The sequence below is a fragment of the Carassius carassius genome, chromosome 38 (assembly GCF_963082965.1).
Source record: "Carassius carassius chromosome 38, fCarCar2.1, whole genome shotgun sequence".
NCBI classification, from domain to species: Eukaryota; Metazoa; Chordata; class Actinopteri; order Cypriniformes; family Cyprinidae; genus Carassius; species Carassius carassius.
The window spans coordinates 4,273,251-4,294,494 of record NC_081792.1 but is presented as its reverse complement, the minus strand read 5'-3'; the positions used below and the strand labels follow the sequence as shown (position 1 = coordinate 4,294,494).

Below are 21,244 nucleotides of genomic sequence, written 5' to 3'. Positions count from 1 at the left end.
GATACCAAATAACATTCGAGAGATTTCCTTGCAAGGACTCTCGGCGTTGTTTTCCAGAAAATAAAGTCTTTTCTTCTGAGAGAAAACCACTGACTGAGTGTGATTCTTCTGAGAACCGGTAGACGAAACTACATCAGCAACTTTGCGGATTAAAAATTGGTCTCACTTTCATTATTAACCTCACAATATGTCAATTTTGTACCTTGACAGACCGACGATAGGCAGTTTTTCATGTCCCTTGAATGCATGCAACACTATTTATTTCTGTAAACCACACTGGCCAGATTATGGAAAGTGGCCCACAAGCTTGTGCCCAGTTAAAGCTGGCCAGTTCCCATATGGTCTAGCAGTTAGGATTCCTGGTTTTCTCCAATGCGGCCAGGGGTCAACTCCCGGTATGGGAAAGCTTGAACTTTTTTGCTTGCCTCCTCAAAATGCCAGCACATCTTCCTTCACCAGAAGTGACTTTTTGGACAGCAGTAGAGCTACAGAACCCTGATAGGTTGAGGTTCCGATGTCTATGGGGAGTCATGTAACATGCTTCGGTATTGCCATTCATCACACAAGCTCTCGGATAAGCTCGGCAAATATCAGGGCTTACCTCCTGATAACAAGGTGAGAATAAGCAGACAGCAATGCTTGCTATAGTCACATCTAAAACCAACAACTCTGTAGCAATCAGGGGTCTTTACTATTGGTGGGCCAGTGGCGCAATGGATAACGCGTCTGACTACGGATCTGAAGATTCTAGGTCCGACTCTTGGCTGCAGGCTGGCAGCCAGCTGATTTTTGAATGAACAATTTCATCACTACTCTGTAACTGCTTCATTACTTTGAAGTGTGTAATGCCATGTGGTTTTGATGTCACTAATTGCCACCTGTAGATTGAGAATAAATTGTAATCTGCATTAAACTGAACGAGCGAATAATCAGCAACTTTGCGGATTAAAAATTGGTCTCACTTTCATTATTAACCTTACAATATGTCAATTTTGTACCTTGACAGACCGACGATAGGCAGTTTTTCATCTAGATAATGGTTGCAATGTGTGTTTTCAGATGCAAGACAAAAGTATTTTCCCCTGGACAAGAGCTTAATTACCAGTTCAAGGTATCAATCCAGCAATCACAGGAATCTGCCCAAATAAACTGAACCCCCGGGGTGAGTAAAAAAAAACAGCAATACCGAAGCATGTTACGCTTACAGAAGTGACTTTTTGGCCAGCAGTAGAGCTAAAGGACCGTGATATGTCGAGGTTCTGTCCAGCACTTTGTCCCTTCGATAGCTCAGCTGGTAGAGCGGAGCACTGTAGGTTGGAGTGTTGGCAATCCTTAGGTCGCTGGTTCGACTTCGGCTCGAAGGAGGTCTTTTTTTCAAGTGCTCACCATTTTTTGGTTTGGAGCTGGCTTTCTAACAGCTGTAAGCAGAGCTTTAATTCACAATCCACAATTAGAAGCCAAAAGAGCTTTCCCTGACTGGGAATCGAACCGTGAGAGCGCCGAATCCTAACCACTAGACCACCAGGGAGGGGCTGGTGGGCTGGTAGGCTTACCTCCTGATAACAAGGTGAGAATAAGCAGACAGCAATGCTTGCCACTGTCACATCTAAAACCAACAACTCTGTAGCAATCAGGGGTCTTGACTATTGGTGGGCCAGTGGCGCAATGGATAACGCGTCTGACTACGGATCAGAAGATTCTAGGTTCGACTCCTGGCTGGCTCGCTCTGTGCTTGTTTTTCTCCGGCTTATTTTGTTGTTGTGTTTTTTTTTCTCTTCTCCAAAATCCAGAAGAAAAGGCAAATCTTCAGGCATTCTTCTTTTTTTCCAAAAAATACATATTCTGCACACCCTTTTCGATGTCTTGGGAAGACACGGACATGCTTCGGTATTGCCATTCGTCTCACAAGCACTCCGACAAGCTCGGCGATTATAGGGGAAATAAACTGCAGGCTGGCAGCCAGTTGATTTTCGAATGAACAATTTCATCGCTACTCTGTAACTGCTTCATTACTTTTTTGAAGGGTATATTGCCATGTGGTTTTGATGTCATGGGCTTGCCATTTTGAAGCCTTATCACTAATTGCCACCTGGACATTTAGAATAAGTTGTAAACTGAGTTAAACTGAAGGAGCGAATAATCAGCAACTTTGCTGATTAAAAATTGGTCTCACTTTCATTATTACCCACACAATGTCATTTTTGTATCTTGACAGAGTGACAATAGGCAGTGTTTCCTCTAGATAACGGTTGCCGTGTGTGTTTTCAAATGGATGACACAAGTATTTTCACCTGGAAAAGAGCTTAATTACCAGTTTGAGGTATCAATTCAGCAATCATAGGAATCTGCCCAAATAAACTGAACTCCCGGGGTGAGTAAAAAAAAACAGATCCCTTGAATGCATACAACACTATATAATTCAGAAAACCGTCCTTTTGGATAATTCTTGTTTTGCCAAATTATTATCACATTGTTACAGTCGCAGACCTAAAGCAACAGGCCACTACAAGATCCTGCGCCCACACTGACCACATGTATGGAAAGTGCGCCAGAAGCCAATGGCCAGTTTAAGGTTTCCAAATCCCATATGGTCTAGCGCTTAGGATTCCTGGTTTTCACCCAGGCGGCCCAGGTTTGACTCCCGGTATGGGAACACATGCTCCTTTGTGATTCCCTCCTCAAAAATCCAGCACATCTTCCTGCACCAGAAGTGACTTTTTGGCCAGCAGTAGAGCTACAAGACCGTGATATGTTGAGGTTCTGTCTCACACTTTGCCCCTTTGATAGCTCAGCTGGTAGAGCGGAGGACTGTAGGTTGGAGTGTTGGCAATTCTTAGGTCGCTGGTTCGACGGAGGTCATTTTTTCAAGTGCTCACCATTTTTTTGGTTTGGAGCTGGCTTTCTCGCAGCTGTTAGCAGAACTAGAATTCGCAGTCCACAATTGGAAGCCAAAAGAGCTTTCCCTGACCGGGAATCGAACCCAGGCGGCAGCAGTGAGAGAGCCGAATCCTAACCACTAGACCACCAGGGAGGGGCTGGTGGGTTGGTGGGTTTACCTCCTGAAAACAAGGTGAGAATAAGCAGACAGCAATGCTTGCCACTGTCTCATCTAAAACCAACAACTCTGTAGCAATCAGGGGTCTTTACTATTGGTGGGCCGGTGGCGCAATGGATAACGTGTCTGACTACGGATCAGAAGATTCTAGGTTTGACTCCTGGCTGGCTCGCTCTGTGCTTGTTTTTCTCCGGCTTATTTTGTTGTTGTGTTTTTTTTCTCTTCTCCAAAATCCAGAAGAAAAGGCAAATCTACAGGCATTCTTCTTTTTTTCCAAAAAAGACATATTCTGCACACCCTTTTCGATGTCTAGGGAAGACACGGACATGCTTCGGTATTGCCATTCGTCTCACAAGCACTCCGACAAGCTCGGCGATTAAAGGGGAAATAAACTGCAGGCTGGCAGCCAGTTGATTTTCGAATGAACAATTTCATCGCTACTCTGTAACTGCTTCATTACTTTGAAGGGTATAATGCCATGTGGTTTTGATGTCATGGGCTTGCCATTTTGAAGCCTTATCACTAATTGTCACCTGGACATTTAGAATAAGTTGTAAACAGAGTTAAACTGAAGGAGCGAATAATCAGCAACTTTGCCGATTACAAATTGGTCTCACTTTCATTGTTACCCTCACAATGTCATTTTTGTTTCTTGACAGAGTGACAATAGGCAGTTTTTCCTCTAGATAACGGTTGCCGTGTGTGTTTTCAAATGGATGACACAAGTATTTTCACCTGGAAAAGAGCTTAATTGCCAGTTTGAGGTATCAGTTCAGCAATCACAGGAATCTGCCCAAATAAACTGAACTCCCGGGGTGAGTAAAAAAAAACAGATCCCTTGAATGCATACAACACTATATAATTCAGAAAACCGTCCTTTTGGATAATTCTTGTTTTGCCAAATTATTATCACATTGTTACAGTCGCAGACCTAAAGCAACAGGCCACTACAAGATCCTGCGCCCACACTGACCACATGTATGGAAAGTGCGCCAGAAGCCAATGGCCAGTTTAAGGTTTCCAAATCCAATATGGTCTAGCGCTTAGGATTCCTGGTTTTCACCCAGGCGGCCCAGGTTTGACTCACGGTATGGGAACGCATGCTCCTTTTTGATTCCCTCCTCAAAAATCCAGCACATCTTCCTGCACCAGAAGTGACTTTTTCGCCAGCAGTAGAGCTACAAGACCGTGATATGTCGAGGTTCTGTCTCACAATTTGCCCCTTTGATAGCTCAGCTGGTAGAGCCGAGGACTGTAGGTTGGAGTATTGGCAATCCTTAGGTCGCTGGTTCGACGGAGGTCATTTTTCAAGTGCTCACCATTTTTTTGGTTTGGAGCTGGCTTTCTCGCAGCTGTTAGCAGAGCTAGAATTCGCAGTCCACAATTGGAAGCCAAAAGAGCTTTCCCTGACCGGGAATCGAACCCAGGCGGCGGCGGTGAGAGCGCTGAATCCTAACCACTAGACCACCAGGGAGGGGCTGGTGGGTTGGTGGGCTTACCTCCTGAAAACAAGGTGAGAATAAGCAGACAGCAATGCTTGCCACTGTCTCATCTAAAACCAAGAACTCTGTAGCAATCAGGGGTCTTTATTATTGGTGGGCCAGTGGCGCAATGGATAACGCGTCTGACTACGGATCAGAAGATTCTAGGTTCGACTCCTGGCTGGCTCGCTCTGTGCTTGTTTTTCTCCGGCTTATTTTGTTGTTGTGTTTTTTTTCTCTTCTCCAAAATCCAGAAGAAAAGGCAAATCTTCAGGCATTCTTCTTTTTTTCCAAAAAAGACATATTCTGCACACCCTTTTCGATGTCTAGGGAAGAAACGAACATGCTTCGGTATTGCAATTCGTCTCACAAGCACTCCGACAAGCTAGGCGATTATAGGGGAAATAAACTGCAGGCTGGCAGCCAGTTGATTTTCGAATGAACAATTTCATCGCTACTCTGTAACTGCTTCATTACTTTGAAGGGTATAATGCCATGTGGTTTTGATGTCATGGGCTTGCCATTTTGAAGCCTTATCACTAATTGTCACCTGGACATTTAGAATAAGTTGTAAACAGAGTTAAACTGAAGGAGCGAATAATCAGCAACTTTGCCGATTACAAATTGGTCTCACTTTCATTGTTACCCTCACAATGTCATTTTTGTATCTTGACAGAGTGACAATAGGCAGTTTTTCCTCTAGATAACGGTTGCCGTGTGTGTTTTCAAATGGATGACACAAGTATTTTCACCTGGAAAAGAGCTTAATTGCCAGTTTGAGGTATCAGTTCAGCAATCACAGGAATCTGCCCAAATAAACTGAACTCCCGGGGTGAGTAAAAAAAAAACAAATCCCTTGAATGCATACAACACTATATAATTCAGAAAACCGTCCTTTTGGATAATTCTTGTTTTGCAAAATTATTATCACATTGTTACAGTCGCAAACCTAAAGCAACAGGCCACTACAAGATCCTGCGCCCACACTGACCACATGTATGGAAAGTGCGCCAGAAGCCAATGGCCAGTTTAAGGTTTCCAAATCCAATATGGTCTAGCGCTTAGGATTCCTGGTTTTCACCCAGGCGGCCCAGGTTTGACTCCCGGTATGGGAACGCATGCTCCTTTTTGATTCCCTCCTCAAAAATCCAGCACATCTTCCTGCACCAGAAGTGACTTTTTCGCCAGCAGTAGAGCTACAAGACCGTGATATGTCGAGGTTCTGTCTCACAATTTGCCCCTTTGATAGCTCAGCTGGTAGAGCGGAGGACTGTAGGTTGGAGTATTGGCAATCCTTAGGTCGCTGGTTCGACGGAGGTCATTTTTCAAGTGCTCACCATTTTTTTGGTTTGGAGCTGGCTTTCTCGCAGCTGTTAGCAGAGCTAGAATTCGCAGTCCACAATTGGAAGCCAAAAGAGCTTTCCCTGACCGGGAATCGAAACCAGGCGGCAGCGGTGAGAGCGCCGAATCCTAACCACTAGACCACCAGGGAGGGGCTGGTGGGTTGGTGGGTTGGTGGGCTTACCTCCTGAAAACAAGGTGAGAATAAGCAGACAGCAATGCTTGCCACTGTCTCATCTAAAACCAACAATTCTGTAGCAATCAGGGGTCTTTATTATTGGTGGGCCAGTGGCGCAATGGATAACGCGTCTGACTACGGATCAGAAGATTCTAGGTTCGACTCCTGGCTGGCTCGCTCTGTGCTTATTTTTCTCCGGCTTATTTTGTTGTTGTGTTTTTTTTCTCTTCTCCAAAATCCAGAAGAAAAGGCAAATCTTCAGGCATTCTTCTTTTTTTCCAAAAAAGACATATTCTGCACACCCTTTTCGATGTCTAGGGAAGAAACGAACATGCTTCGGTATTGCAATTCGTCTCACAAGCACTCCGACAAGCTAGGCGATTATAGGGGAAATAAACTGCAGGCTGGCAGCCAGTTGATTTTCGAATGAACAATTTCATCGCTACTCTGTAACTGCTTCATTACTTTGAAGGGTATAATGCCATGTGGTTTTGATGTCATGGGCTTGCCATTTTGAAGCCTTATCACTAATTGTCACCTGGACATTTAGAATAAGTTGTAAACAGAGTTAAACTGAAGGAGCGAATAATCAGCAACTTTGCCGATTACAAATTGGTCTCACTTTCATTGTTACCCTCACAATGTCATTTTTGTATCTTGACAGAGTGACATTAGGCAGTTTTTCCTCTAGATAGCGGTTGCCGTGTGTGTTTTCAAATGGATGACACAAGTATTTTCACCTGGAAAAGAGCTTAATTACCAGTTCGAGGTATCAGTTCAGCAATCACAGGAATCTGCCCAAAAAAACTGAACTCCCGGGGTGAGTAAAAAAAAACAGATCCCTTGAATGCATACAACACTATATAATTCAGAAAACCGTCCTTTTGGATAATTCTTGTTTTGCCAAATTATTATCACATTGTTACAGTCGCAGATCTAAAGCAACACGCCACTACAAGATCCTGCGCCCACACTGACCACATGTATGGAAAGTGCGCCAGAAGCCAATGGCCAGTTTAAGGTTTCCAAATTCCATATGGTCTAGCGCTTAGGATTCCTGGTTTTCACCCAGGCGGCCCAGTTTTGACTCCCGGTATGGGAACGCATACTCCTTTTTGATTCCCTCCTCAAAAATCCAGCACATCTTCCTGCACCAGAAGTGACTTTTTGGCCAGCAGTAGAGCTACAAGACCGTGATATGTCGAGGTTCTGTCTAACACTTTGCCCCTTCGATAGCTCAGCTGGTAGAGCGGAGGACTGTAGGTTGGAGTGTTGGCAATCCTTAGGTCGCTGGTTCGACTCCGGCTCGAAGGAGGTCTTTTTTTCAAGTGCTCACCATTTTTTTCGTTTGGAGCTGGCTTTCTCGCAGCTGTTAGCAGAGCTTGAATTCGCAGTCCACAATTGGAAGCCAAAAGAGCTTTCCCTGACCGGTAATCAAACCTGGGCCGCGGCGGTGAGAGCGCTGAATCCTAACCACTAGACCACCAGGGATGGGCTGGTGGGCTGGTGGGCTGATGGGCTGATGGGCTGATGGGCTGGTGGGCTTACCTCCTGAAAACAAGGTGTGAATAAGCAGACAGCAATGCTTGCCAATTTCACATCTAAAACCAACAACTCTGTAGCAATCAGGGGTCTTTACTATTGGTGGGCCAGTGGCGCTCCATGTCACCTGTAGGTCGTGGTTATTCTTTGTTATGACAGCCAATCACGTTCCCGGCTGCAACCATGAAATTTATGTTTTAGCCAATCGGCGCTCGTATCGCAACCGCGAATTGGCCAATCAGCGCTAGTATCGTAACCGCGAATTAGCCAATCAGCGCTCGTATCGCAACCGTGATTCCGCCCAGTAACAACAAGAAATTGACCAATCAGCGCTCGTTCCTCAACCGTGATTCTTCATAGTAACAAGTTATCAACAACAATTGATAACGTCAAAAACCCCCGGAGACTTGCGGATCACGGCTGAAGAAGAAGATAACGGTCATCGATTAATTTCTAACCAACATTTGCAATGTAAGTGAATCTTTTATCAATAAAAAAGTAACACTTACAACACTGGTGCACAAATATCCATTAATTTATACTTAACGAATGCACAGATAATCATGAGTTAATGTAAACGAATGCAGGACTAACTTAAACCATTAATTAATGATTACTACATCAGCAACTAATAAACATTCTATATGTTTCATAGATAAATTAATAAATACAATTTTATTAGTTAAATTTACTTTAATGTATTAGTTCCTTAATAACATTATATTAACTAATGACGTAAATGTATATTTTAATTACTACAGTGGCCAAAGCTATTTACTTCAACTTCCAGTTGTCAGCTTTAATTAATCATTAGCTAATGATTTTCAAAGGAATCATTTTATGACTTTACATGTTAAGGTAAAGAGCTATTAACCAATTGTTAATATGTTATTGTGGTTATGGATTTTTTTAAATTAGTCATGTACCTCAACAAGTAAAGTTAAAGTAATAACATAATGATATCTTTACAAATTATTATCTAATGATTCATTAATGATATAATTTTACACTGTTAGTTAATATAATATAATATAATATAATATAATATAATATAATATAATATAATATAATATAATATAATACAATATAATATAATATAATATAATATAATATAATATAATATAATATAATATAATATAATATAATATAATATAATATAATATAATATAATATAATATAATTTGATCAATGCTGCTGGGCAACTTTGGTTAATATTGCCATCAACAGGCAACCAGGTAAGACACAGAGCGCAAGATTGATCTGAAATATCCAGATTGAAATTTGTTACCCATTCTCAGTGGGGAACGTACCCAAGAAACACTTCTCAAAATTTTTTGTATCATCAGCCTTAATGTAACCATGGCTGCTTTGCAGGTCTAGAAACAAATCAACAAGAGTTCAACTTCTGTTTTCTTCTTTCAATATGAAAGATAAGATTTATGATATGGATCAGCTGTCTTCAGCAGACTGCAAGAATCAATAATTCATAATACAATGTTAATCTCAATAAAGTAGCCATTTCACAAAAGCAGTAATACATTAGACGACTGCTGTGTGATCTCAGCTGTGTCATGCTGCTGCGTCATAGTCATGACAAATAGTAGTTGATCTTTTGTATTGCTTAAATGTTAATTAATATCTGTTGTTTTATGTTTCCCAGGTTCAGCAGGCGTGGCAAGTCACAGGAACAGGAGATTTTGAAGCAGGGTATCCAAGCCCCAGACGCACCCATGGCAGGACCCGAGACGCTTCCTGCAGCTATGCAGAAAGGACCAACTCTGTATCCAGGCAATTTGGCTGAGCCTCACCTTTTTATCCTGCCACCAAACACTGCTGGGAAGGCAAAACTTAAGGGGAGGTCGCAACCCCAGGCCATCTCCCAGGCTCCAACATCACATCAAGGCCTTCCTGTCATTGCATCAGCACTACTCATCTCTCTCCCTTTCATTTTACCATCTGTGCAGCTTCCTACAGTGAAAGGCACTTAAGCGCCATCCTCTACAGGTACCTCACAGGTGATGTTCTTCAACCTCCCATTACCTTCAGCTTTGCAACCATCAGCTCAGACACAGACATCCGGTCAAGATGTTCCTTACTCCACTCAGCAATACAGAAAGAGAAAACTGGAGAGGGAGCGCACTGGAACTGCCACAAGAAAATATGTGAAGAAGACAGACATCATACTTTGCAGAAAGTGTAACAAAGAGAGAAAGCCATCATCACATCTTCAGTACTTTGGCAACTGGTTCTGCAAAGAGTCTGAGACTCAATCATATGGTGACTGGAGGGCTGTGCTGCAGGAATGAGGTTATAGAAGAAAAAAAAAGGGGAATGGCAACCCTCCAGCTTCTTAAAACTGCTATTTCAGCACGTGATATTTTTATTTGGTAACTTAATATTTGCTTTATAGTGCAATTTACAAGTCTCCAACAATGACAGCTCTCTCTGAAATGTGTAATTACTGTGTGTTTCCTCTGCTGCATGCCTCTGTTGGAAAAATATTTGATACCATTATATATATATATGGTATGTTTATGTTTTTATTATTATCATTATTTTGGTTTTGGTATATTTGATTTACTATTTTTTTAGGGGCCAATATGTCATAATTGCGCTACTGTGGTCCATTTTTGTTTTGATTTACTTTTTTTGGCTAACATGTTAAAATTGCACTACTGTGGTAAATGTTTGTCTTGGTTTACTATTTATTATTTTCTTAGTCTGATGTCAAAATTGCACTGCAAATGTTTGTTTTGGTTTGATATTTATTATATTTTTACACTGATATGTAAAAAGTTTAGGTTTGGTTTACTGTTTATTATTTTAAATTGATGTGTCAAAATTGCACTACTGTTCTAAATGTTTTATTGGCTTTAAAATGTATATGGAGATTAAAAGGGTTGTTAATATTTGCCCTCACACTATTGTTATTGTGTTTGTTTTGGTTTGATATTTATTATATATTTTACACTGATATGTAAACATTTTACTACTGTGGTAAACATTTTTGGTTTACTGTTTATTATTTTTAATTGATGTGTCAAAATTGCATTACTGTTCTAAATGTTTTATTGGCTTTAAAATATATATGGAGATTAAAAGGATTGTTAATATTTGCCCTCACACTATTGTTATTGTGCCTTTTTGTATTCTCACAATATTTGTAAATGCATATATATTTGCACTGCTGTTATAATTTTTTTATTGACTTTATATTTGCAAATTAAAAGGGTTGTTAATCTTAATCTTTGCACTAGTAATGTTTTTGTGCCTATTTCTCACTGAAGTTGCAATTTTTTTTAAGTATTGCAGTATTACATAACAATAAAACACTCACACACAAAAACAGGGACTTTCAGAATAAGTCAGAAAATATAATAATATAATGTTATACTGTAAAAAATAATATATTATACTGTAAAAAATGAGTTAGTTAGCGCTGCGTTATTCATGTATTTTGTTGTGAAAATGCACAAAAACACAAATCATGTATTTGTTGCAATGAATATTCACGTTTTGTCTGTCAAATCATTTCGACTTTTTTTATCCAGTGACAGCTTGATGCTTTTGTCCATATAAGGTATTTCCTGTAGCGTGCGTCACATAGTGGTCACGAGCTGGTACTTTTACGAGTCTGTTTTAGACTTTGTGCGAGAGAGCGCCCTCCGGCGTCCGGTATGAATGAAACATACACAAACGTGAGAGTGTTTACTTTGGACAGTTCCCAAATTAAAGTAGGGGGGACGAATTTACGTTCGATTAAATTACTGGGGAGAATGATGATTACGTACGCGTGCATCAGCTGCGTCAAAGCGGACACATTCCAGGAATTCCATCACTGTTCGGAGTGGGCCGCGAACTCGCGTCCCTATGCGTCTTTTAGGATCTTTACCTAGACTAATGGGCGCCGGCCTTGGCGCAATGGATAACGCTTCTGACTACGGATCAGAAGATTCTAGGTTCGACTCCTGGCTGGCTCGCTCTGTGCTTGTATTTCTCCGGCTTATTTTGTTGTTGAGTTTTTTTCTCTTCTCCAAAATCCAGAAGAAAAGGCAAATCTTCAGGCATTCTTCTTTTTTTCCAAAAAAGACATATTCTGCACACCCTTTCCGATGTCTAGGGAAGACACGGACATGCTTCGGTATTGCCATTTGTCTCACAAGCACTCCGACAAGCTCGGCGATTATAGGGGAAATAAACTGCAGGCTGGCAGCCAGTTGATTTTCGAATGATCAATTTCAACGCTACTCTGTAACTGCTTCATTACTTTGAAGGGTATAATGCCATGTGGTTTTGATGTTATGGGCTTGCCATTTTGAAGCCTTATAACTAATTGTCAACTGGACATTTAGAATAAGTTGTAAACTGAGTTAAACTGAAGGAGCGAATAATCAGCAACTTTGCCGATTAAAAATTTGTCTCACTTTCATTATTACCCACACAATGTCATTTTTGTATCTTGACAGAGTGACAATAGGTAGTTTTTCCTCTAGATAACGGTTGCCGTGTGTGTTTTCAAATGGATGACACAAGTATTTTCACCTGGAAAAGAGCTTAATTACAAGTTCGAGGTATCAGTTCAGCAATCACAGGAATCTGCCCAAATAAACTGAACTCCCGGGGTGAGTAAAAAAAAACAGATCGCTTGAATGCATACAACACTATATAATTCAGAAAACCGTCCTTTTGGATAATTCTTGTTTTGCCAAATTATTATCACATTGTTACAGTCGCAGACCTAAAGCAACAGGCCACTACAAGATCCTGCGCCCACACTGACCACATGTATGGAAAGTGCGCCAGAAGCCAATGGCCAGTTTAATGTTTCCAAATCCCATATGGTCTAGCGCTTAGGATTCCTGGTTTTCACCCAGGCGGCCCAGGTTTGACTCCCGGTATGGGAACGCATGCTCCTTTTTGATTCCCTCCTCAACAATCCAGCACATCTTCCTGTACCAGAAGTGACTTTTTGCCCAGCAGTAGAGCTACAAGACCGTGATATGTCGAGGTTCTGTCTAACACTTTTACTTCGATAGCTCAGCTGGTAGAGCGGAGGACTGTAGGGTTGGAGTGTTGGCAATCCTTAGGTCGCTGGTTCGACTCCGGCTCGAAGGAGGTCTTTTTTTCAAGTGCTCACCATTTTTTTGGTTTGGAGCTGGCTTTCTCGCAGCTGTTAGCAGAGCTTGAATTCGAAGTCCACAATTGGAAGCCAAAAGAGCTTTCCCTGACCGGGAATCGAACCCAGGCCGCGGCGGTGAGAGCGCCGAATCCTAACCACTAGACAACCAGGGAGGGGCTGGTGGGTTGGTGGGCTTACCTCCTGAAAACAAGGTGAGAATAAGCAGACAGCAATGCTTGCCACTGTCTCATCTAAAACCAACAACTCTGTAGCAATCAGGAGTCTTTACTATTGGTGGGCCAGTGGCACAATGGATAACGTGCCTGACTACAGATCAGAAGATTCTAGGTTCACTGGAATCTGCCCCAAAAAACAGAACCCCCGGGGTGAGTAAAAAAACAGATCCCTTGAATGCATACAACACTATATAAATCAGAAAACGGTCCTTTTGGATAATTCTTGTTTTGCCAAATTATTATCACATTGTTACAGTCGCAGACCTAAAGCAACAGGCCACTACAAGATCCTGCGCCCACACTGACCACATGTATGGAAACTGCGCCAATGGCCAGTTTAAGGTGTCCAAATCCCATATGGTCTAGTGGTTAAGATTCCTGGTTTTCACCCAGGTGGCCCGGGTTCGACTCCTGGTATGGGAACGCATGCTGCTTTTTGCTTCCCTCCTCAAAAATCCAGCACATCTTCCTGCACCAGACGTCGAGGTTCTGTCTAACACTTTGCCCCTTCGATAGCTCAGCTGGTAGAGTGGAGGACTGTAGGTTGGAGTGTTGGCAATTCTTAGGTTGCTGGTTCGGCTCGACGGAGGTCATTTTGTCAAGTGCTCACCATTTTTTTGGTTTGGAGCTGGCTTTCTCGCAGCTGTTAGCAGAGCTAGAATTCGCAGTCCACAATTGGAAGCCAAAAGAGCTTTCCCTGACCGGGAATCGAACCCAGGCGGCGGCAGTGAGAGCGCCGAATCCTAACCACTAGACCACCAGGGAGGGGCTGGTGGGCTGGTGGGCTGGTGGGTTGGTGGGCTTACCTCCTGAAAACAAGGTGAGAATAAGCAGACAGCAATGCTTGCCACTGTCTCATCTAAAACCAACAACTCTGTAGCAATCAGGGGTCTTTGCTATTGGTAGGCCAGTGGCGCAATGGATAACGCGTCTGACTACGGATCAGAAGATTCTAGGTTCGACTCCTGGCTGGCTCGCTCTGTGCTAGTTTTTCTCCGGCTTATTTTGTTGTTGTGTTCTTTTCTCTTCTCCAAAATCCAGAAGAAAAGGCAAATCTTCAGGCATTCTTCTTTTTTTCCAAAAAAGATATATTCTGCACACCCTTTCCGATGTCTAGGGAAGACACAGACATGCTTCGGTATTGCCATTCGTCTCACAAGCACTCCGACAAGCTCGGCGATTATAGGGGAAATAAACTGCAGGCTGGCAGCCAGTTGATTTTCGAATGAACAATTTCATCACTACTCTGTAACTGCTTCATTACTTTGAAGGGTATAATGCCATGTGGTTTTGATGTCATGGGCTCGCCATTTTGAAGCCTTATCACTAATTGTCACCTGGACATTTAGAATAAGTTGTAAACAGAGTTAAACTGAAGGAGCGAATAATCAGCAACTTTGCCGATTACAAATTGGTCTCACTTTCATTGTTACCCTCACAATGTCATTTTTGTATCTTGACAGAGTGACAATAGGCAGTTTTTCCTCTAGATAACGGTTGCCGTGTGTTTTCAAATGGATGACACAAGTATTTTCACCTGGAAAAGAGCTTAATTAGCAGTTCGAGGTATCAGTTCAGCAATCACAGGAATCTGCCCAAATAAACTGAACTCCCGGGGTGAGTAAAAAAAAACAGATCCCTTGGATGCATGCAACACTATATAATTCAGAAAACCGTCCTTTTGGATAATTCTTGTTTTGCCAAATTATTATCACATTGTTACAGTCGCAGACCTAAAGCAACAGGCCACTACAAGATCCTGCGCCCACACTGACCACATGTATGGAAAGTGCGCCAGAAGCCAATGGCCAGTTTAAGGTTTCCAAATCCCATATGGTCTAGCGCTTAGGATTTCTGGTTTTCCCCCAGGCGGCCTAGGTTTGACTCCCGGTATGGGAACGCATGCACCTTTTTGATTCCCTCCTCAAAAATCCAGCACATCTTCCTGCACCAGAAGTGACTTTTTGGCCAGCAGTAGAGCTACAAGACCGTGATATGTCGAGGTTCTGTCTCACACTTTGCCCTTTGGTAGCTCAGCTGGTAGAGCGGAGGACTGTAGGTTGGAGTGTTGGCAATCCTTAGGTCGCTGGTTCGACTCCGGCTCGAAGGAGGTCTTTTTTTCAAGTGCTCACCATTTTTTTTGGTTTGGAGCTGGCCTTCTCGCAGCTGTTAGCAGAGCTAGAATTCGCAGTCCACAATTGGAAGCCAAAAGAGCTTTCCCTGACCGGGAATCGAACCCGGGCCGCGGCGGTGAGAGCGCCGAACCCTAACCACTAGACCACCAGGGAGGGGCTGGTGGGCTGGTGGGCTGGTGGGCTGGTGGGTTGGTGGGCTTACCTACTGAAAACAAGGTGAGAATAAGCAGACAGCAATGCTTGCCACTGTCTCATCTTAAACCAACAACTCTGTAGCAATTAGGGGTCTTTACTATTGGTGGGCCAGTGGCGCAATGGATAACGCGTCTGACTACGGATCAGAAGATTCTAGGTTCGACTCCTGGCTGGCTCGCTCTGTGCTTGTTTTTCTACGGCTTATTTTGTTGTTGTGTTTTTTTTCTCTTCTCCAAAATCCAGAAGAAAAGGCAAATCTTCAGGCATTCTGCTTTTTTTCCAAAATAGATATATTCTGCACACCCTTTTCGATGTCTAGGAAAGACACGGACATGCTTCGGTATTGCCATTCGTCTCACAAGCACTCCGACAAGCTCGGCGATTATAGGGGAAATAAACTGCAGGCTGGCAGCCAGTTGATTTTCGAATGAACAATTTCATCGCTACTCTGTAACTGCTTCATTACTTTGAAGGGTATAATGCCATGTGGTTTTGATGTCATCGGCTTGCCATTTTGAAGCCTTATCACTAATTGTCACCTGGACATTTAGAATAAGTTGTAAACAGAGTTAAACTGAAGGAGCGAATAATCAGCAACTTTGCCGATTACAAATTGGTCTCACTTTCATTGTTACCCTCATAATGTCATTTTTGTATCTTGACAGAGTGACAATAGGCAGTTTTTCCTCTAGATAGCGGTTGCCGTGTGTGTTTTCAAATGGATGACACAAGTATTTTCACCTGGAAAAGAGCTTAATTACCAGTTCGAGGTATCAGTTCAGCAATCACAGGAATCTGCCCAAATAAACTGAACTCCCGGGGTGAGTAAAAAAAAACAGATCCCTTGAATGCATGCAACACTATATAATTCAGAAAACCGTCCTTTTGGATAATTCTTGTTTTGCCAAATTATTATCACATTGTTACAGTCGCAGACCTAAAGCAACAGGCCACTACAAGATCCTGCGCCCACACGTATGGAAAGTGCGCCAGAAGCCAATGGCCAGTTTAAGGTTTCCAAATCCCATATGGTCTAGCGCTTAGGATTTCTGGTTTTCACCCAGGCGGCCTAGGTTTGACTCCCGGTATGGGAACGCATGCTCCTTTTTGATTCCTTCCTCAAAAATCCAGCACATCTTCCTGCACCAGAAGTGACTTTTTGGCCAGCAGTAGAGCTACAAGACCGTGATATGTCGAGGTTCTGTCTAACACTTTGCCCCTTTGATAGCTCAGCTGGTAGAGCGGAGGACTGTAGGTTGGAGTGTTGGCAATCCTTAGGTCGCTGGTTCGACTCCGGCTCGAAGGAGGTCTTTTTTTCAAGTGCTCACCATTTTTTTTGGTTTGGAGCTGGCCTTCTCGCAGCTGTTAGCAGAGCTAGAATTCGCAGTCCACAATTGGAAGCCAAAAGAGCTTTCCCTGACCGGGAATCGAACCCAGGCCGCGGCGGTGAGAGCGCCGAATCCTAACCACTAGACCACCAGGGAGGGGATGGTGGGCTGGTGGGCTGGTGGGTTGGTGGGCTTACCTCCTGAAAACAAGGTGAGAATAAGCAGACAGCAATGCTTGCCACTGTCTCATCTTAAACCAACAACTCTGTAGCAATTAGGGTTTTTTACTAATGGTGGGCCAGTGGCGCAATGGATAACGCGTCTGACTACGGATCAGAAGATTCTAGGTTCGACTCCTGGCTGGCTCGCTCTGTGCTTGTTTTTCTACGGCTTATTTTGTTGTTGTGTTTTTTTTCTCTTCTCCAAAATCCAGAAGAAAAGGCAAATCTTCAGGCATTCTGCTTTTTTTCCAAAATAGATATATTCTGCACACCCTTTTCGATGTCTAGGAAAGACACGGACATGCTTCGGTATTGCCATTCGTCTCACAAGCACTCCGACAAGCTCGGCGATTATAGGGGAAATAAACTGCAGGCTGGCAGCCAGTTGATTTTCGAATGAACAATTTCATCGCTACTCTGTAACTGCTTCATTACTTTGAAGGGTATAATGCCATGTGGTTTTGATGTCATCGGCTTGCCATTTTGAAGCCTTATCACTAATTGTCACCTAGACATTTAGAATAAGTTGTAAACAGAGTTAAACTGAAGGAGCGAATAATCAGCAACTTTGCCGATTACAAATTGGTCTCACTTTCATTGTTACCCTCATAATGTCATTTTTGTATCTTGACAGAGTGACAATAGGCAGTTTTTCCTCTAGATAGCGGTTGCCGTGTGTGTTTTCAAATGGATGACACAAGTATTTTCACCTGGAAAAGAGCTTAATTACCAGTTCGAGGTATCAGTTCAGCAATCACAGGAATCTGCCCAAATAAACTGAACTCCCGGGGTGAGTAAAAAAAAAACAGATCCCTTGAATGCATAAAACACTATATAATTCAGAAAACCGTCCTTTTGGATAATTCTTGTTTTGCCAAATTATTATCACATTGTTAAAGTCGCAGACCTAAAGCAACAGGCCACTACAAGATCCTGCTCCCACACTGACCACATGTATGGAAAGTGCGCCAGAAGCCAATGGCCAGTTTAAGGTTTCCAAATCCCATATGGTCTAGCGCTTAGGATTCCTGCTTTTCACCCAGGCGGCCCAGGTTTCACCCCCGGTATGGGAACACATGCTCCTTTGTGATTCCCTCCTCAAAAATCCAGCACATCTTCCTGCACCAGAAGTGACTTTTTGGCCAGCAGTAGAGCTACAAGACCGTGATATGTCGAGGTTCTGTCTCACACTTTGCCCCTTTGATAGCTCAGCTGGTAGAGCGGAGGACTGTAGGTTGGAGTGTTGGCAATTCTTAGGTTGCTGGTTCGGCTCGACGGAGGTCATTTTTTCAAGTGCTCACCATTTTTTTGGTTTGGAGCTGGCTTTCTCGCAGCTGTTAGCAGAGCTAGAATTCGCAGTCCACAATTGAAGGCCAAAAGAGCTTTCCCTGACCGGGAATCGAACCCAGGCGGCGGCAGTGAGAGCGCCGAATCCTAACCACTAGACCACCAGGGAGGGGCTGGTGGGTTGGTGGGCTTACCTCCTGAAAACAAGGTGAGAATAAGCAGACAGCAATGCTTGCCACTGTCTCATCTAAAACCAACAACTCTGTAGCAATCAGGGGTCTTTACTATTGGTGGGCCAGTGGCGCAATGGATAACGCGTCTGACTACGGATCAGAAGATTCTAGGTTCGACTCCTGGCTGGCTCGCTCTGTGCTTGTTTTTCTCCGGCTTATTTTGTTGTTGTGTTTTTTTCTCTTCTCCAAAATCCAGAAGAAAAGGCAAATCTTCAGGCATTCTTCTTTTTTTCCAAAAAAGACATATTCTGCACACCCTTTCCGATGTCTAGGGAAGACACGGACATGCTTCGGTATTGCCATTCGTCTCACAAGCACTCCGACAAGCTCGGCGATTATAGTGGAAATAAACTGCAGGCTGGCAGCCAGTTGATTTTCGAATGAACAATTTCATCGCTACTCTGTAACTGCTTCATTACTTTGAAGGGTATAATGCCATGTGGTTTTGATGTCATGGGCTTGCCATTTTGAAGCCTTATCACTAATTGTCACCTGGACATTTAGAATAAGTTGTAAACAGAGTTAAACTGAAGGAGTGAATAATCAGCAACTTTGCCGATTACAAATTGGTCTCACTTTCATTGTTACCCTCACAATGTCATTTTTGTATCTTGACAGAGTGACAATAGGCAGTTTTTCCTCTAGATAACGGTTGCCGTGTGTGTTTTCAAATGGATGACACAAGTATTTTCACCTGGAAAAGAGCTTAATTACCAGTTCGAGGTATCAGTTCAGCATTCACAGGAATCTGCCCAAATAAACTGAACTCCCGGGGTGAGTAAAAAAAAACAGATCCCTTGAATGCATGCAACACTATATAATTCAGAAAACAGTCCTTTTGGATAATTCTTGTTTTGCCAAATTATTATCACATTGTTACAGTCGCAGACCTAAAGCAACAGGCCACTACAAGATCCTGCGCCCACACTGACCACATGTATGGAAAGTGCGCCAGAAGCCAATGGCCAGTTTAAGGTTTCCAAATCCCATATGGTCTAGCGCTTAGGATTCCTGGTTTTCACCCAGGCGGCCTAGGTTTGACTCCCGGTATGGGAACGCATGCTCCTTTTTGATTCCCTCCTCAAAGATCCAGCACATCTTCCTGCACCAGAAGTGACTTTTTGGCCAGCAGTAGAGCTACAAGACCGTGATATGTCGAGATTCTGTCTAACACTTTGCCCCTTTGATAGCTCAGCTGGTAGACCGGAGGACTGTAGGTTGGAGTGTTGGCAATCCTTAGGTCGCTGGTTCGACTCCGGCTTGAAGGAGGTCTTTTTTTTCAAGTGCTCACCATTTTTTTGGTTTGGAGCTGGCCTTCTCGCAGCTGTTAGCAGAGCTAGAATTCGCAGTCCACAATTGGAAGCCAAAAGAGCTTTCCCTGACCGGGAATCGAACCAAGGCCGCAGCGGTGAGAGCACCGAATCCTAACCACTAGACCACCAGGGAGGGGCTGGTGGGCTGGTGGGCTGGAGGGTTGGCGGGCTTACCTCCTGAAAACAAGGTGAGAATAAGCAGACAGCAATGCTTGCCACTGTCTCGTCTAAAACCAACAACTCTGTAGCAATCAGGGGTGTTTACTATTGGTGGGCCAGTGGCGCAATGGATAACGCGTCTGACTACGGATCAGAAGATTCTAGGTTCGACTCCTGGCTGGCTCGCTCTGTGCTTGTTTTTCTCCGGCTTATTTTGTTGTTGTGTTTTTTTTCTCCTCTCCAAAATCCAGAAGAAAAGGCAAATCTTCAGGCATTCTTCTTTTTTTCCAAAAAAGACATATTCTGCACACCCTTTTCGATGTCTAGGGAAGACACGGACATGCTTCGGTATTGCCATTCGTCTCACAAGCACTCCGACAAGCTCGGCGATTAAAGGGGAAATAAACTGCAGGGTGGCAGCCAGTTGATTTTCGAATGAACAATTTCATCGCAACTCTGTAACTGCTTCATTACTTTGAAGGGTGTAATGCCATGTTGTTTTGATGTCACGGGCTTGCCATTTTGAAGCCTTATCACTAATTGCCACCTGGACATTGAGAATAAATTGTAATCTGCATTAAACTGAACGAGCGAATAATCAGCAACTTTGCGGATACAAAATTGGTCTCACTTTCATTATTAACCTCACAATATGTCAATTTTGTACCTTGACAGAGTGACAATAGGCAGTTTTTCCTCTAGATAACGGTTGCCGTGTTTGTTTTCAAATGGATGACACAAGTATTTTCACATGGAAAAGAACTTAATTACCAGTTTGAGGTATTAATTCAGCAATCACAGGAATCTGCCCAAATAAACTGATCTCCCGGGCTGAGTAAAAAAAAACAGATCCCTTGAATGCATACAACACTATATAATTCAGAAAACCGTACTTTTGGATAATTCTTGTTTTGCCAAATTGGACTCAGTTCACTTCGAACGACTCAGCAACAGTGTGGAAAAGTCTAAAGAAGATCACCAATTACAAGACACCACCCCCTAGCACTGTGGAAAATCAACGACTGGCAGACGATCTGAACGAGTTTTACTGCAGGTTTGAAAGAACACCCATCACCTGCCCTGAACGCCTCTCCACACAATCGTTCACTCCAATAACAACTCCTGCAACCAACCCTGAATGCCTCTCCACACAACCGTTCACACCATTTTCAGCTCCTGCAACCCATCCTGAACACCTCTCCAATCAAGCACTCTCACCATTCACACCTCCTGCATCCCCCCTCTCCCCCACACCTGCAATACAGATCAGCGAGGATGCGGTGCGCCAGGTCTTCCGGAAGCAGAAAAGGAAAAAAGCACCAGGCCCAGATTGTGTTACACCAGCCTGTCTGAAATCGTGTGCTGACCAGCTGGCCCCCATCTTCACACAGATCTTCAACAGATCGCTGGAGCTGTGCGAA

The 21,244-nt window shown here is 43.2% G+C and overlaps 21 non-coding genes across 21 annotated transcripts; 14 read left to right on the top strand and 7 right to left on the bottom strand.

Annotated features, from left to right (window-relative positions):
• The first annotated feature begins 1,651 nt into the window (after nt 1–1,651).
• On the top strand, nt 1,652–1,724 carry trnar-acg (transfer RNA arginine (anticodon ACG)). The gene has a single exon. It is a non-coding gene; the product is annotated as a tRNA-Arg (tRNA).
• Nucleotides 1,725–2,959: 1,235 nt separating this feature from the next.
• Nucleotides 2,960–3,031, bottom strand: trnae-cuc (transfer RNA glutamic acid (anticodon CUC)). The gene has a single exon. It is a non-coding gene; the product is annotated as a tRNA-Glu (tRNA).
• Nucleotides 3,032–3,154: 123 nt separating this feature from the next.
• Nucleotides 3,155–3,227, top strand: trnar-acg (transfer RNA arginine (anticodon ACG)). Its single transcript has one exon. It is a non-coding gene; the product is annotated as a tRNA-Arg (tRNA).
• A 1,230-nt stretch (nt 3,228–4,457) lies between these two features.
• trnae-cuc (transfer RNA glutamic acid (anticodon CUC)) lies at nt 4,458–4,529 on the bottom strand. The gene has a single exon. It is a non-coding gene; the product is annotated as a tRNA-Glu (tRNA).
• A 123-nt stretch (nt 4,530–4,652) lies between these two features.
• trnar-acg (transfer RNA arginine (anticodon ACG)) lies at nt 4,653–4,725 on the top strand. Its single transcript has one exon. It is a non-coding gene; the product is annotated as a tRNA-Arg (tRNA).
• A 1,434-nt stretch (nt 4,726–6,159) lies between these two features.
• On the top strand, nt 6,160–6,232 carry trnar-acg (transfer RNA arginine (anticodon ACG)). Its single transcript has one exon. It is a non-coding gene; the product is annotated as a tRNA-Arg (tRNA).
• Nucleotides 6,233–7,281: 1,049 nt separating this feature from the next.
• On the top strand, nt 7,282–7,369 carry trnay-gua (transfer RNA tyrosine (anticodon GUA)). The gene is given in 2 exon segments: nt 7,282–7,318; nt 7,334–7,369. It is a non-coding gene; the product is annotated as a tRNA-Tyr (tRNA).
• Nucleotides 7,370–12,623: 5,254 nt separating this feature from the next.
• On the top strand, nt 12,624–12,712 carry trnay-gua (transfer RNA tyrosine (anticodon GUA)). Its single transcript is given in 2 exon segments — nt 12,624–12,660; nt 12,677–12,712. It is a non-coding gene; the product is annotated as a tRNA-Tyr (tRNA).
• A 105-nt stretch (nt 12,713–12,817) lies between these two features.
• trnae-cuc (transfer RNA glutamic acid (anticodon CUC)) lies at nt 12,818–12,889 on the bottom strand. The gene has a single exon. It is a non-coding gene; the product is annotated as a tRNA-Glu (tRNA).
• A 414-nt stretch (nt 12,890–13,303) lies between these two features.
• trnae-uuc (transfer RNA glutamic acid (anticodon UUC)) lies at nt 13,304–13,375 on the top strand. The gene has a single exon. It is a non-coding gene; the product is annotated as a tRNA-Glu (tRNA).
• A 270-nt stretch (nt 13,376–13,645) lies between these two features.
• trnae-cuc (transfer RNA glutamic acid (anticodon CUC)) lies at nt 13,646–13,717 on the bottom strand. Its single transcript has one exon. It is a non-coding gene; the product is annotated as a tRNA-Glu (tRNA).
• A 139-nt stretch (nt 13,718–13,856) lies between these two features.
• trnar-acg (transfer RNA arginine (anticodon ACG)) lies at nt 13,857–13,929 on the top strand. The gene has a single exon. It is a non-coding gene; the product is annotated as a tRNA-Arg (tRNA).
• Nucleotides 13,930–14,974: 1,045 nt separating this feature from the next.
• On the top strand, nt 14,975–15,062 carry trnay-gua (transfer RNA tyrosine (anticodon GUA)). Its single transcript is given in 2 exon segments — nt 14,975–15,011; nt 15,027–15,062. It is a non-coding gene; the product is annotated as a tRNA-Tyr (tRNA).
• Nucleotides 15,063–15,168: 106 nt separating this feature from the next.
• On the bottom strand, nt 15,169–15,240 carry trnae-cuc (transfer RNA glutamic acid (anticodon CUC)). The gene has a single exon. It is a non-coding gene; the product is annotated as a tRNA-Glu (tRNA).
• A 147-nt stretch (nt 15,241–15,387) lies between these two features.
• trnar-acg (transfer RNA arginine (anticodon ACG)) lies at nt 15,388–15,460 on the top strand. Its single transcript has one exon. It is a non-coding gene; the product is annotated as a tRNA-Arg (tRNA).
• Nucleotides 15,461–16,500: 1,040 nt separating this feature from the next.
• Nucleotides 16,501–16,588, top strand: trnay-gua (transfer RNA tyrosine (anticodon GUA)). Its single transcript is given in 2 exon segments — nt 16,501–16,537; nt 16,553–16,588. It is a non-coding gene; the product is annotated as a tRNA-Tyr (tRNA).
• A 106-nt stretch (nt 16,589–16,694) lies between these two features.
• On the bottom strand, nt 16,695–16,766 carry trnae-cuc (transfer RNA glutamic acid (anticodon CUC)). The gene has a single exon. It is a non-coding gene; the product is annotated as a tRNA-Glu (tRNA).
• Nucleotides 16,767–16,905: 139 nt separating this feature from the next.
• On the top strand, nt 16,906–16,978 carry trnar-acg (transfer RNA arginine (anticodon ACG)). The gene has a single exon. It is a non-coding gene; the product is annotated as a tRNA-Arg (tRNA).
• Nucleotides 16,979–18,215: 1,237 nt separating this feature from the next.
• On the bottom strand, nt 18,216–18,287 carry trnae-cuc (transfer RNA glutamic acid (anticodon CUC)). The gene has a single exon. It is a non-coding gene; the product is annotated as a tRNA-Glu (tRNA).
• Nucleotides 18,288–18,410: 123 nt separating this feature from the next.
• On the top strand, nt 18,411–18,483 carry trnar-acg (transfer RNA arginine (anticodon ACG)). Its single transcript has one exon. It is a non-coding gene; the product is annotated as a tRNA-Arg (tRNA).
• Nucleotides 18,484–19,936: 1,453 nt separating this feature from the next.
• trnar-acg (transfer RNA arginine (anticodon ACG)) lies at nt 19,937–20,009 on the top strand. Its single transcript has one exon. It is a non-coding gene; the product is annotated as a tRNA-Arg (tRNA).
• Nucleotides 20,010–21,244: the final 1,235 nt, after the last annotated feature.